Source organism: Herpailurus yagouaroundi, unplaced genomic scaffold, assembly GCF_014898765.1.
Source record: "Herpailurus yagouaroundi ecotype Mexico unplaced genomic scaffold, PumYag 67884, whole genome shotgun sequence".
In the NCBI taxonomy this organism is placed as follows: Eukaryota; Metazoa; Chordata; class Mammalia; order Carnivora; family Felidae; genus Herpailurus; species Herpailurus yagouaroundi.
In genome coordinates this window covers 16,857-31,874 of record NW_024420675.1, presented here as the reverse complement: position 1 = coordinate 31,874, position 15,018 = coordinate 16,857, and the positions used below count along the sequence as shown (strand labels likewise).

The 15,018-nt window shown below is 52.5% G+C and overlaps 1 long non-coding RNA gene across 1 annotated transcript in view; it reads left to right on the top strand.

Annotated features, from left to right (window-relative positions):
• LOC121026240 (uncharacterized) overlaps positions 1-11,838 on the top strand; it is a 19,829-nt gene extending 7,991 nt beyond the window's left edge. The window contains exons 2-3 of the long non-coding RNA XR_005788312.1: positions 3,598-3,604; positions 11,828-11,838. This is a non-coding gene — a long non-coding RNA (uncharacterized LOC121026240). The remainder of the gene's footprint in view (positions 1-3,597; positions 3,605-11,827) is intronic.
• The last annotated feature ends 3,180 nt before the right edge of the window (positions 11,839-15,018 follow it).

The window sequence follows — 15,018 nt, the reverse complement described above, 5'->3', positions numbered from 1 at the left end:
GGGCCACACCTCCCTCCATTCCACAGAGGCTTGACTGAGTGCTGGGTCAACATCACTGGGCCCCTCCAGGACTGCTGCCCAGCAGTGGGAATGTCCCCTGTTCTGCCACAGTTGTTTTCTCATGGGCCATATGGACAGTGTCCCCTCGCTGAGCACTGCTTCTGATGTCTGACATGCTCTACCTGTGTGATTCCCAGATCCCCACCCCCCTCAACACACACAGGCAAGTGCTAATACCCCTCCACATACACACACACACACACACACACACACACACACACACACACACCTTAGGGATGAAGAGACAGAGGTTCCCAGAACTGGTCAAGGCCACACAGAGGATAGACACCCAGGCTTCCTGACCCAAGTCATCACACCTCCCCCCATGCCAGACAGGAAGCTGCGCCTGCCTAGTTCCTGCTGGTGTTCAGGGATCCCCAACCTGAGGCCACTGTCCCATAGGAGGAGGCTGTGCCTGTGTCAGACCAGGAAAAGGTGCTGGGCACATAGAACCCCACAACCTCCAGAAATCAGGGGCATCCTTAAGGGTCTTTAGAACCTGAGTTCTTCGTTCTATATTGATTTAGTGTGGGTAGGATGCAGGCAGAAGGGGAGTCAAGGGAGGACTCTGAATCCACAAAGCAAAGCAGGCATGGGTGCTGTATATCTATTTTACAAAGAATTGAGGCTCTGACGGTGTGAGGAGGGGCACTGCTAGGGCCACATGGTGAGTTGCTGTTGACCTGCTCCCCAGGATCTTTCCACAGCAGCTCATCCCAATACATGTCATTCATTCATTCACACATTCATTCATTCAACAAACCCTCAGTGAGCACTGCTGTGGGCCAGAGCTGGGTGCAAGGGACAAAGACCACCTGCCCCAGAAGAGCTCATGTGCTACAAGGAGACAACTGTGGAGACTACTGCTGACCCCCACCCTCATCCTTTTTTTTTTTTTATGGCTATAAATATTTTATTTTTTTATTTATTTTTTTTAATATGAAATTTATTGTCAAATTGGTTTCCATACAACACCCAGTGCTCATCCCAACAGGTGCCCTCCTCAATGCCCATCACCCATCCTCCCCTCCCTCCCTCCCACCCCACTTCAACCCTCAGTTTGTTCTCAGTTTTTAAGAGTCTCTTATATTTTGGCTCCCTCCCTCTGTAACCTTTTTTTTTCTTCCCCTCCCTCATGGTCTTCTGTTAAGTTTCTCAGGATCCACATAAGAGTGAAAACATATGGTATCTGTCTTTCTCTGTATGACTTATTTCACTTAGCATAACACTCTCCAGTTCCATCCACGTTGCCACAAAAGGCCATATTTCATTCTTTCTCATTGCCACATAGTATTCCATTGTGTATATAAACCACAATTTCATTCATCAATTGATGGACATTTAGGCTCTTTCCATAATTTGGCTATTGTTGAAAGTGCTACTATAAACATTGGGGTACAAGTGCCCCTATGCATCAGCACTCCTGTATCCCTTGCCCACCCTCATCCTTGAGTTCCCCAGATCAGCTCCCAGCCAAGGGAGCATCTGATGCAACAGATTTTGCTCACTTAAAACTGAACCAACAGAAACATCAGCAGGATGCCTCCACCTGCCATCATGGTCCCTCACGGACCCTTAGAGCTGTCATAGTCCATTTCCCTGAAGGTCACTGACCAGGCGGGTCACACTGGGGCTGCCCTGCCCAGTTCAGAGCAGGGTCATCCCTCCCTTGAAGAAGTGACTGCCCCAGGACACCAAGCAAGCAGGTCCACACAGGATGAACGCCTCACAAAATAGAGAAGAGTAGCAGGTCGGGGGAGGGGAGCTTGGCCTGCCCCTGTCCTGTGACCTTGGGCAGCCCTCTCCCTTCTGGGCCTCCTGCCTGCTGGAGGCCTGGGCTCAAGGAGAGGACCGAGTCAGATAGGGTAAGGAGGCTGTGGCTTCCTTCTCAGACCAAAAGCCAGAGCCCAGAATAGCCTCAGGCAGGGCAGGGCAGAGGAACGCTGGGGGGAGGGGAAGAGAGGTTGCTGCTCAGGGCCCTGGGGGAGAGGAGAAGGAGGTGATAGCTTAGGGCCCTGTGGGGAGGGGAGGGAGGTGTCAGCTCTGGGCCCTGGGGGAAGGGAGGGAGGTGTCAGCTCTAGGCCCTGGGGGGAAGGGAGGGAGGTATCTTCTCTGGGCCCTGGGGAAGCCCAGGACTCCTAAGGAGCTGAGCTGCAAGACACTCCCATCTGCCCACCCCCCTGTGAGGCCTGCACAGGCATGGAGGCAGTGCTGCTCAGCCAAGCCTACACAGGGGACACCCTCATCCTTCACCCCCACAGTATTCACTGAGCCTGGCAGCACTGAGAATGGGGTCTGTCCCCAGCCTGTGTCTTCTGCGGATATGGACACCAAGAACACCCACACCCCAGCACAAAGATCCAAACCCAGGTTTCCAGCCACCTGGAAAATACAGTTTCCAGGGTGTCGAACAGTCACCTGCCCACTGTAATGCCCACTGTAATGGCTTAGTGACACATGAGACAGCACAATGACAATCCACATCTCAGAGTGGACTCTCCTTCACCCTCCTTCCCTCCCTACATATCAGCCTCTTCTCTGAGGTCCTCCATGTGGCTCTAACCTCCTCCATGTGGCTCCTGAACAGGATGTGTGGGAGGACAGGGGCCAGGTGGCAGGTGTCCCCGGCTGCACACATAGGGAGCATCTGAAACTAGCATCCACAGAGCTGGCCAGGTCTTTCCCGGACATTGTAGTGCAAAGTCCCCAGAGGCACCTTGCACAGGAAACCTTTGTGAGGACTTTCTAGGGTGATCTGGGGGAACCTCTGCTCCTATTCAGATACCTTGAGAAACTGCAGATGGCCTCAGCTGTCACAGAGGGTACTGGGGTTGGGGCAGGGCCAGTTTTTCTAAAAAGCCAGTCGATCACTTGGGACCACAACAAACCTAATTCTATTTGGGCAGGAACCCCACAAGTGACAGTCACCCCCAAAACAGAACACCTGGGTCTAGAAGGGAGTGTTGGAGGGGGGTCCTGTGTCCTGGATATTACCGGTTCAGGCCTGTATCCTGGTGTAGTTATTAATAGTCCTCCTTCCACTCCCAGAAATGTCTCAATTTAGATGATAAATTTGGTTTTTTAAGGTTTTTTGTTTTTTGTTTTTGTTTTTTTGAGAGAGAGAAAGAGAGAGAATGAGCAGGGGAGGGGCAGAGAGAGAGAGAGAGAGAGAGAATCCCAAGCAGGCTCTGCACTGTCAGGGTAGAGCCTGACACAGGGCTCAAACTCACAAACTGTGAATTCATGACCTGAGCTGAAATCAAGAGTCAGACGCTTAACTGACTGAGCCACCCAGACGCCCCTAGATGATAAGTTTTGTGAGCTCTTGTTTGCTGAATGAATGATGCTCTTTATAATGAGTTATAATTGGGGGGCAGGTGGCAGAAAGCCAACCATGAGGCCCTGCAGTCAGCTGTACCAGACATCATGCAGCACCATCAAGTGCCCAATGGGTCAGGCCTTGACAGAGGCACCACCATGGGACATGCAGCTGCCAGGATGGCCTCACCAGGGGCCATACCTGGGGGTCACCATGAGGTTCCTGGTCTCTGTGGGCCCCTCCCAGAGCCCTTGGGTGTGAGTTCACACCAGCCTAGCCCATGAGAGACCACGGTGTGACCCTGACTTTATTTCCCACCCAATGACACTATAGCATGTATGGGGACCAACAAGGGACAGGTCCTCTGGCAGCCCTTGTCTCCAGGAATCCAGTCGGTATCAGGGAGAATGTCTTGGGGAAACCAGGACAGAGACCAGGGGCAGGACTGAGTGACTTTTGTAGACAGCATCACAGAACTAGGGTCATCAGAAGCCCCTGTGTCCACTCTGGGGACAGAGTAGCTGATGGTCAGCATGACCTACCAGGGCATCCCTTTGTGGTCACACCCTCTTCCTGTGGCCATATCAACACCCTTGACTCAGCCCCAGGTCCCTCCTGCTCTTCAGTGTCCAGACCAGAGACATTTCATGTTAGGGCCAACAGCCACCGAGTCTCCACTAAGCATACGCTATGCCCAGTGCTTTGCTGATCCAGAGCCTAGACCTGCCATGCACCCTCACTGGGTCAGGCAGTTCCTGCCCACCCAGTGCCCAGCCTTCATGGGGAGGTGTTGGGGTCTCCTGACCACCCCAGGGAGGAGAAAGGAAACTGGCCAGACCCAGCCTGGCTGCCAGCAGAGGACAAAAAGGCTGCCATGGGCCAGGCAGCCAAGAGTGGCTCTGTGAGGGAAGGGATGCTGGGTCCAGGTTTGCAGGGCAGAGCAGGCTAGAGAAGGTGGGACTCCAGAGCGGCCAGGGGAACCCCATTCTCAGTTGTCCCTAGTCAGACAGGAGCTCCAACTCAGTTCCAGTGTGGACCAAGGCACAGCATGGATGAGGCCTCTGACCCAGAACAAAGTCACCTGGTCAGCATGTCTTCCCTAGATGCCTATTATGTGCAGAAACCACAGTGGGGACAAGGCAGGCACAGTCTTACTTGCAGCACTCACATTTGAGGGAGACGAAAACAAGCCTAACAGATAAGTGAATGGTGTCATACAGGAGACAGAGTTTGTGCCATGGAGAAAATAAAGTAGGGTGAAGGAGCCAGGCAGCATCTGGCCAGGGTCTCACACCCAAGCAGCTAGAGGAGGCCAGGGGGCCAGGAGGAGTCCTGACTCAGAGCCAGGTCCCTGTAGCTGTAATTGGCTGCTTGGGGCCTCAGTTTCCCCTCTGTACAGCCTGGTTGATAATAATGGAACCTCACCCCCTGGAGGGAAGGGAGGGCCAATCAGATGGAAAAGTGGATGTTTTGCTTGTCTCCGTGGTTTATTGTTGTTGCCATTATCATGGGGCTGTTCCAACCCCAGCCAGCACCTCAGGAGCCTGGCACCTTCACCCCCATGCAGCTGGCCTGGTGAAACCAAGAATCCCTGATGCCCAAAATAGCTGGGGAAACCCAAACTGGCCCCAACCCCTGCCCGAGTAGCAGGTGCCTCCTCCCCAGAGTAGGGAGGGGGTCCAGCTGCAGAAGATTCCACAAGCCCAGCTGGAGAAGGGGCCTGCATCCCATCATCAAGGCCCCCCAAGCCCCTGTGCCCAGGCCTGAGCCGGGCAGGGTTTCAGATCACGGTCAACATTCAGGAGCAGTATTCTGTTCTATGTCAATTCTGCCCCCTCCTCGGGATGCCCCATGAACCTTCCTAAGTGCCACAGATGGATGTGCCACTGGATGTGGGACACAGCCAGACTCTTGTTGCTCAGAGGAGCCCTGAGTGGTCATGGTAGCCGGGGCTAGACATGAGACACTTGGTCACGCCTGACCTGCTGCTCCCAGACCTAGAACTCTGGGGATTGGGCCGAGTAGAGGGAAGGGGGGAGAAATGTAGACCCTCACCAGTCACTACTCTGGGAGCCCAGGGTCTGGGTAGCCTAGAAGCACAGCTGTCCCTCAAGAGGCCTCATGGGGTCCTTCCCCAGTGGTCAGGACCTCAGATGGGTCAGTCACTTATATCTCTGTCCATACATCCATCTGTTTGTCTGTCCATCCATTCATCATCTATCTACCCATTCATCCATGAAGCCTCCCTGAGGCTTTCTGGGGGCCTGGCCTGTGAGGGGCTCTCAACTGCCCATGTCCCAGGAAAGGTGGGACTGGTCTAGCCAAGGTCAAAGTGAGACCTGGAAAGTACTTGCTTCACCTTTGGAAGAGGGGCTTCAGCTACCATTCACTGCCTAGTCTGGCCATGTACTGGGTGCTAGGTCTAGACACTAAGGGCAAAAGTATGACAGGCCCCCTGCCCAGTGGGCAGCCAAACTCTCCAAGCTCCCCCCACCCCCCATTACAGACCTTCTTGATCTACCCTCCAGGTTGACTTCCCCTTTTCTCCTCTCCTCCCTGTCCTTCTCCAATCAGAGATATTCCCAGGACATCCCAAGGCTCTGAGGTCTTGATAGGGATGGGGAATAGGAACCCAGGACCCCGTCACATATGCCTGGATTCACCCCCAAAGATGGCAAATCTCTTCTACCAGCTCATTCTTGGGGGGTACCACCAGTAACTCCCCCAGCCCAGGGAAGCCAGGAGCCAGGCCTACTGGCATCTGCCAGAACACCACATCACCTGACACAGGAGATGTGAAAGATCCCGTGGGCAGGCCTAGGGCGAGTGCCCCTACTGATGAGCCTGGGAGAGTGTGGCCCTCACTCCAGACATGGGCAATCACCTCATCAACACTGTTCACTCACATCACCCCCCACCTGCCCACGACAGACCCATACATGCCTGGCCCAGGTAACGTCCTGGGGGTGAAGCTAAAATGATGGACACTCATCCCTGCCCAGCCCAGAGCTTCAGTACAGATGAGACCCTCCTCCCCAACAAACATTGGTGGAGAAGACAAGGGGTGGGGGATTCTGGGTGTCTTGCACAGTAGGAAAATGGGGTCTGGTGGCAGCAGCAACTTTGGCAACCTCAAAACAGGGCCTGGGAGATAGACCCCCAGAGCTGGAAGGACAGAGGTGGGGAGGACATCCTGGGGGGTCAGCATGAGCAAAGGCACAGAGTGGGACTGCAGCACCCCTCAGCTGGTGCTCTCAGGCTCCAATGAAACACCCTGACCCTCCACCTCAAAGATCCCAGACTCCAGTCTCCCATGCTGCCTGGCCCACCATCCTGCTCCCCACCCAGAAAACCCTGGCATTCTGTGCCACATGATTGAGCCCTGACCTGGGAAGGAAAGAGAATCAGACATAGACAGTGAGCATCAGGCAGAGGAGAGGGGGCATCCAGAGGATGCTGGGAGGCAGGCCAAGGCAGGGCCAGAGAGGCATTCAGGATCTGTCCAGAGCCCTGAAGCCTAGCAGAAGCGTAGGGGTAGGGCCCTGAAGGCCTCAGCACTGACTAGATCTTCAATTCCAAAAGGCAACAAATCCCTGAGACCCTATTGAGTGGCCTGTTGTCCCTGTACCATTTACAAAACATGGTGACATGTGGTATTCAGCTGAGCCACTCAGGGATTCTGTGAGACTGACAGCCAGGATCATCATCTGATTTCACAGGTGGGAAAACTGAGGCTCAAAATGGTTAACATCACAGAGTGAGCCAGGGCCAGCTCCCATATGTCCCAACTCCCAGCCTCTCATCTGATGGGTGGAGAAACTGAGGCCAGCAGAGAACAGGGCCTGCCTGAGTTCACATAGGGGTGTTCTGTATGGAGAGCTGTCCTCTGCCAGGCACCAGATATGCTCACATGGGATAGCCTCCCTCTATCATTCTGCAGCCCCAACTCCCTTTCAGGTGTACAGAAAAGGGGCCCAAAAGTGGATGTCAGGCAGAGCCAGGGTTACAGACCCCTCGGACAGCTCCTCTGCCCCACTGCTGAGAGGAGGGAGGACCAGCAGGCTAAGGGCCTTGGGGAGACTCTGCAGTAGAAGCCCAGACCCCAGGGCTGGCAGGCAGGGCTCCCCACGCACACACAGCCATTCTCTACCCTTGACCTTGGGTGATTTGTGTCTCCTCAGTTTCCTCATCTATACAAGGGGGAGATAACTAGTCTCCCCCCAACAGGGTAGGTGTGGAGATTTAAGATGATGCCTATGATGTGCCTAACCCATGGTGCCCTTCATCAACCCCCACCTATTGCTGTCATTTCCTAGGCTCTTGCCCAGGGGATGCTGCTGACATGCTATGTGACCCCGGGCAAGTCCCTTCCCCTCTCTGGGCCCCAACTTTCCTGTCTGCTCAAGGAGAGCTGGGTGAGAAGCCCCAAGGGCCAGAACCTGTAAGAAAACTAGGATTCTGGATGAAGAGGTTGCATAGGGAGGCCCTGGACCTGCAGGGACAGTGAGGTCCAAGGTGGAAGTTAGGTTGGGGAGGGGATCTGGGCAAGGGAGGCCGAGTCATGGCCCTGCCTGCAGCTGGCCACCTACGGGAATCCCCAGGCTAAAGTTAACCCCGCGTTGGCTGAAACCAGAACTCAGGGGTAACCAAAAGAGAGAAGTAAGGGGAAGAGAAACCCAGCCTGCAGCCAGCAGGGCGTGGGACGTGTGACAAACAGGGCCAGGTGTGGCCAGGGACTAGGACAGGGGCAGTTTCAAGGCTACAGCCGGATGTTTGTGCAGCTCCCAGGTGGGGGTAGCAGAGCCCTCCCCAACCCAGCCCCCTGGAGCCCTGGCTGGTCATGGTGCTGCCCCCTGGCTGCCTCCCCGAGCTCAACTTTGAGTCCTGGAGTCCTGGAGGGCCCAGCCTCAAGGCATCTAAGAACCAGCCAGTGGTGGTCCTCCGTTGCCAGTAGGGCCCCAAGGAAGGGATAACCAGGGTCACAGAAGGAATCAGCACTGGAGGGAGCACCTGGGGACTGGAACCCCAGCCTCAGGTCCTCCCAGCAGCAGAATGAACAGATGACAGGACAAGTGGGTGAGCACAAGCATCCTGATCTCCCAAGACCCCATGATTCCAAAGGGACTCAGGGAGACACAGCCCAGCCTTTCCAGAGGAAATTCATCCCCTGTGTCCTGGCCTGTTAATGCACTTCCCTTTGACCCTAAGTCCTGCTGGTAGAGATTCATCACCAGCACAGTGCACCCTGTAGCAGCTTTCTAATAGCCATACGTTCAGACAGCCAAATTTCACAGCTCCAAATAGCCCCAGATAAGTGCTGTGGACCAATTCCATAGTGGGGAACAGTGGCACACAGGCAGATGACAAGAGAAGGTCTCATCTGAGCCCATCCTTGTGAAAAGGACATGACTGCATGCAGAGAAAAGTCTGGAAGCATACACACCAACATACTAACAGGAGTCCTCTCTGGTAGTGAGATGTTTGCTTTATTTTCCTCTTCATCCTTTTCTGTATTTTCTGATTTCTCAAAGAAAATGTGTTATTTTTATTTGTTATTTTTTTATAGTTTATTTATTTTAAGAGAGAGAGAGAGAGAGAGGAAGGGGCAGAGAGAAAGGAGAGAGAGAATCCCAAGCAGGCTCCTGCTGTGAGTAAAGAGCCCAACATGGGGCTTGATCTCACAACTATGAGATCATGACCTGAGCCAAAATCAAGAGTTGGACGCTCAGCCAACTGAGCCACCCAGGTGCCCCAAACATGTATTACTTTTATAATCAGAAAACAAAACAAGAAACTGATTAAGATCAATGATCCGCTAAAAATGGCGTATTGGAAGATTTGAACAGCATCTGAAGTCTTGAACATGATGTTATCCCAAAGAGGTCACAAGACAAGATGTGACACGTGTGAACATGTGTCTCTGTCTCTATATCCATAGTTACATCCATACCTGTATCTGTGAGCTGGGGCTACCTGTGGCTGAAACTTTAGGTAAGGTTGGTTTTCACTTTGCACATTGGACTTTTATGATTTTCTACAGTGATTATACATTTATTGTATAATTATGAAAAATGAGGTTTTCCTCACTTAAGGAAGTGTCTTTTTTTTCAACCCTTAACATCCAGCAAATATTTCTTGCTCACCTGCTACGCCCATGACCTGCCAAGTGCAGGGTTTGGGATAACATTAATGGAGAGACAGAGGGCTATTCTCTCGGGCAGTGATACAACAGGGGACATGTATATGGAAAGAGTCATTACAATACTAATGTGGACTCTTTCCCCTAAATCTCAGGTCCTGTCCACATCCACAATACTCCATTCTAGCTCCAGCTCCACTCAGGGTCAGAAAGCAGAAGGGAAGTGGCTAAGCCACTAATAAAAGAAAGAAGGTATTCTGGGAGTGGTGAATACCTACCTAGCAGCAGGCATTTGGCAAGGAAGATTAGAGGAAAGCAGTTGAAAACAGAAGAGTGAGCAATTGCAAACCAAGAGTTTAAGCAATTTCTGCAAAGAGTAATAAAAAGCTTCCTACACACAAAGCAGATTAGCGTGAGGCAAGGTCAGTCCAGAATCAGCAGATATGATGGAAAGAAGCACGTTCTGAAGCAGACAGGAATAAACTTTGAGAATTTTCCTCAGTTCCTTGGACAGGAAGAATTATCTAGTAAGCATAGGTTGGAAGACCTAGGTTGACAAACTTCTCTGCCACACAGATGACAACGTACCTTGGCAATCACTTCCTCTCCCCATGTTCTGATCCAGTCAGTATTGATCATATTAGTTGCTACCTCCTATGTCCATTAATGCAGAATGCATGAGAAATGTGCATAAATCCCTTCCCAGTATGCGTGGTTCAATGAATCACAGAAACAGGTTAGAAATTGTTACTGGAGCCTCACTCTACAGTACCTATAGTTCATTAATTCTAATCTTGTTTATGTTAGTAACATAGTAACTTGTAGATATGTCATTTCTTACATTCACAAAATCTCGAAAGAAACTCTACATTGAAGCCTACGCTGCCAGCTATCTCGTCTATAAGTAACATGTGGACAGACACTGTATCCTAACTGTTCACTCCTCACTTTCTCCACAAGTTTTTAGCCCAATTCAGTGAGTCGGGTGCTGTGACCTAGAGCCCAAAAGAATAGCAAGTCAACAGCTACCACTCCAGTCTGCCTGCTGCCTGCCTCAGCTGCCCCTTCCAGGACCCCCATTGACAAAGGGAAAGATGTGACTCCTTCCAGGTATGCACACTGTTCACCTTACTCCCAGCTTAGGGCCAGGGAGTTACAAGGCTCTCAATACACAATTCGAATGAGGGGAGCAGGAAGGAAGAGATGGATGTGTGTGCACATGATGACTGGTGATGAATGAATGGATGTGTGGATGGATAACTGATGGGTGGGTAGAGGAGTCAATGTATTGATGGGTTCTTGGGTAGGTTAGTTTTGGATGGGTGAATGGGTAGACAGATAGTGAGGTGGCTGGGAAGATCCTAACCATGAGAAACACAGAATCTTGGCCCCTGGCAGCTCTGTGCAAAGTGACTGAACCCAACATTTGGGTTCTGATGCCAACGCTGGCTTGAGTGTGACCTTGGGGCCATGACCACCTGAATGTCTTTAGGCTTTGTCCGCTCACAGGCAACAAAGATGTCGGTCAGTATCTGCCCTGCCCACCTCACCAGCTCAGCTGCTGGGAAGTCAACTAAAAGGACGGGCAGGCACGAAGGTGCTTTTGGAACTCCAAAGAGTTTCCCGGCTGTGTTCTTGGTGTGGACAGACCTTGCAGATCATCAAGCTGACTCCCTGCTGGAGGTTGGATCACAGCTTGTGAGAAGAGCCTGAGCTTGGAGCTTGGAGCCTGGAGCCCAGACAAACCTGGGTTCTAGTCCTGGCTCCACCACTTTCCAAGTACATGACCTTAAGCAGGTGACTGTCTTCTCTGTGTCCTCTTCTGTCATGTGCAGGTGATGATGATCCCTCGGGGCTGTGTGAGGATTCAGGAGGATAATTCTGGAAAGCGCTCAGCACAGCACCTGGCAGGGCTAAAATAATGGACGTGAGGTCTGCTGTCTGGAGTCACAAAAAAGAGGCTCAAATGCTCTCTCCCCACAGTAGGATGCCCTGGAGGCCTGAGGTGTTCTAGGATGTCTAACTCACGAGTTCACAAAACCCTGAAATGTTTCTGTATAAATGTGCATTGTGAGGAGAGGTCCAGGGCTTTGTGCCTGGAGGTTAACCACACCGATCCAATCTAACACCCTCATTTAGGAAAATAAGGCCAGAGGCTCACCCAAGAGCACTTGGTGAATCAGGGGATAACAAAGCACACAGGGATTCAGTCTACTATGAGAACTTCCTTGCCCAGGAGCAGGGCCCTGCCCTGGAACACAGGCCTGAGATAGTGTCACCACCACCTAGAAGCAGCGAGCACCAGGCAGAGGCTTCCAGGTCTAGGGTGGGTGGGGATAGGAATAGAAACAGCAGGGGCCACCATTTGGATGAAGCAGGGGGATTGTGGTGGAATTTCAACTTTGTTTTTAAATTCGTCTCTCAAAATTGTTCTACTCTCAGAATAACATTAAAATTGAGGGAGAGAGAGGTAGTGGCTGGTGGAAAAACAACTCGGCCCACTCCCCAGGGACCTGCAGTTCTAGTTCAGGAGCTTGTGTTAACAAAAATCAACAAAACCAGAGTTCGAAACAAAAAGCGCTGATCAAACAAGAGTGTGACGAGGCGCCGGCCAGAGGACGTGGAACGGATAATGCAGGAAGGAGATTGCTGAGCCCGGAAGAGATTTCACCCCTACTTCAGGGCCATCCTAGCAGAGAGATTCGGGCACCTCTGGGGGCCCAGACTCCAGGCCCAGGTGGACACAACAGGAAGTAGATGCGCTACAGGGACACAGGTGTCAGCTCAGCCTAAGGAAGAATCACCTTGTTTGTTATTCTAAGTTCCTCTCAAAACAGAGTTTATCAGTCTTGGTCTTCAGTTTTAAAATAATAACTGCTTACTGTAAACAACATGAAAAGCAAGAAAAACAAACAAGAGGGGAAAAACAAAACAAAACCAAACACCCCTCAAACTTCACCCAGAGGAGCCAATGCTACTATTTTGAAGGATATTTTAATCGTATTTTCATTGTAAACTGTAACAACCACAAAATAAATAAAATGCGTCTGTCTGTTTAAATAGTAATAACAGCGGTAACAGTTGCACAACATTGTGAATGTACTAGATGACCAAACTGTTCATTTTTAAATGGCGAACTCTACATGATGTGAACTTTCCATGAACTAGCCCCACAGGCTCTGACCGTGACCAGGACCTCAGGAGCCCTTGCGTTAGCCATCTCTACACTTTGTCCAATAGTTTTATGTCCTCCGGGTGCCCTTGAACCAACTGTTTGTCGGCTTCGCCTGTTTTTTAACTTCATATAGATTCAGTGAGGCTGCGTGTGTTTTCTCTCTCTCAACACTGCGTCTTTGACATCCACCCATGCTGATGAGGCTCCTTTTCACTCCCGGAGGAGCCACCACCAGGCTGTGCGCCTGGCCTCCAGAGCCAGCCCGCCACACCTCTGGAGCCCCAAGTTAGGGTTTCTCCGGGGTTCTATCGACATGCAACCCACGTTGTTTTGGTTTGTTTTGTTTTTAAAAATGGAGACAGCTTAGTTTTTTTTCTGATTACAAAAAGGAATTCAAAGATTCTTCTAAAATAAACCAGAAGAACAGCATAAAGAAGTTGCCAGCACAGCCTGGAGACTGTGGTGGTCATACGTGGAGTATGTCCTTCCAGACTTGACCTTGCATTTCACGTAGGCAACAAACAGACAATAGATGATAGATAGACACATGGAGAGCTTTTTCTTTTGTTGCTGAACAACACACCCACACAGGGGCAGGTAAACCTTGGCGTGCATCACATTTGTGAATGTGCAGCTCTAAAAGCCTGTCTCAGGACCCACCAGGTACCACAGTTTGCACAGGACACAGCCAATGCCCCTGGCCTCGACCCCCCTGCTCACATCCCACCCCTGACTTCGGGTTGACCATTGATTGCCACCTTGATCAAAGGTCGTGCCTGTCTAAGCGTCTGGAAGCATGCTACAGACTGACTTCCAGAAGGCAGCACCCCATCTCTCAGAGCCCTGAAGGCCCCCCTGGAACCTAAGGAAGGGACAGCAAGGGCAAGGACAGACAGGCACCTGAGGACACTGCCCTCCTACCTGTCCCACCCTGACTCCTGCTCTGCTCTGAGGCAGGGGGCAGAGAGGAGCTCCAGGGCTTCTTCCCAGCTCCTGGTGGCTCCTCCTCAGGAGGTCTCAGACCCCTCTCCCCGATGGTTGCTCTGTGTCTCCTTGGCAGCCCCGAGCTCCAGGTGGGAGGAGAAGCTTGGGGCTGTGAGTCGTCCTCTGGCTGTTCTGGAGGTGCTGGGAGGGTGTGAGGGCTGAGAGTCGGGGACTATGGGCCGGGGTCTGTGGGGTCTGCACATGGAGGGCTGTGGGAAGGCATGGGAGGCCCTGATGCTGGTCTCCACAGTCAGGACCCTGGGAGGGATTTGGTCTCCTCTGCCCCAGATAACACAAGGCCCCTCAGTTTCTGAGGCCAGAGACCCAAGTGTGGTCTTCCTGGGGAAGCTGCCCTTGATGTGGAGGTTGGAGGGGAAACCTCCAGCCCCAGCACCTCCAGCAGCACAGCCTGGGGCCCCCACCCTGGGGGAGGGGTCTCAAAGCCTGGGCTGTCAGGCCCATCAGGGGCCCCAGCTGCCCCAGGAACCAGAGGGGATATTGAGGGGTGTCTGTCACTGGGGAAGAGCTGGGACCTTAGAGACTGGGCTCTACCCACTCAGCTTTCACAGGAGAAACTGTGGCCTGAAGAGGGCAAAGGGCTTGCCAGGGTCACACTGTGAGCCCGGCCACCAGACTCAAAGCCAGTGCTCTCCCCCACATGGCACTCACATGCCCTTGGCCCTGAGGGGGCCCTCTCTCTGCTGGGCTCCAGGACTATGACCTGCACCCTGAAACTCAGCATCAACTACTCTGGGCTGAAAATCCCTCAGGGTCTGCAGTCAAGTCCAGAAAGTCAGCATTCTCCACTCCAGGCCTCCCAGCCTCAGGCTCCTCTCTGGTCAACAGGCCTCAGGCTGGCTTCGTTCATGCAAACCCAGTGCCTGCCTGCCTTCATCTGGGCCTGCAGAGCTGCAGCACATTCAAGGCTGAGCATCGCAGCCCAGTCTCTCAGCTTCTCACTCAAGATTCCACCAGCCAAGGTCCAGGCTCAGGGGCAACACCCACAGGGATCCCTGTGTGATCTTTCTGTAAGTAGGTCTCAGTCCCACCCTGAGCAGACAGTATCCGAGGGGGCCAGGGGAGTGGTGCCTGGTGCTTATCTGTTGTAAACATGAAGGATGCACAGTGTCTCAGAGAAAAAGCTGTCCCCTCCTACAGCCCTTCCTTCCAGGCCTCAGGGAACAGAGTGACCACACTGCCCCATACCTCACATCTCAGGTCTCTCCTAATAGGCCAGCCCCTCTGCTCTCAGCACTCTCCCAGCCCAAAGGGCTTCAGGTCCCTCCTGCAGAGAGGAGCTCAGGCGTGTCAGGAGCTGACCCCAGAAGCATGATTGCCAAT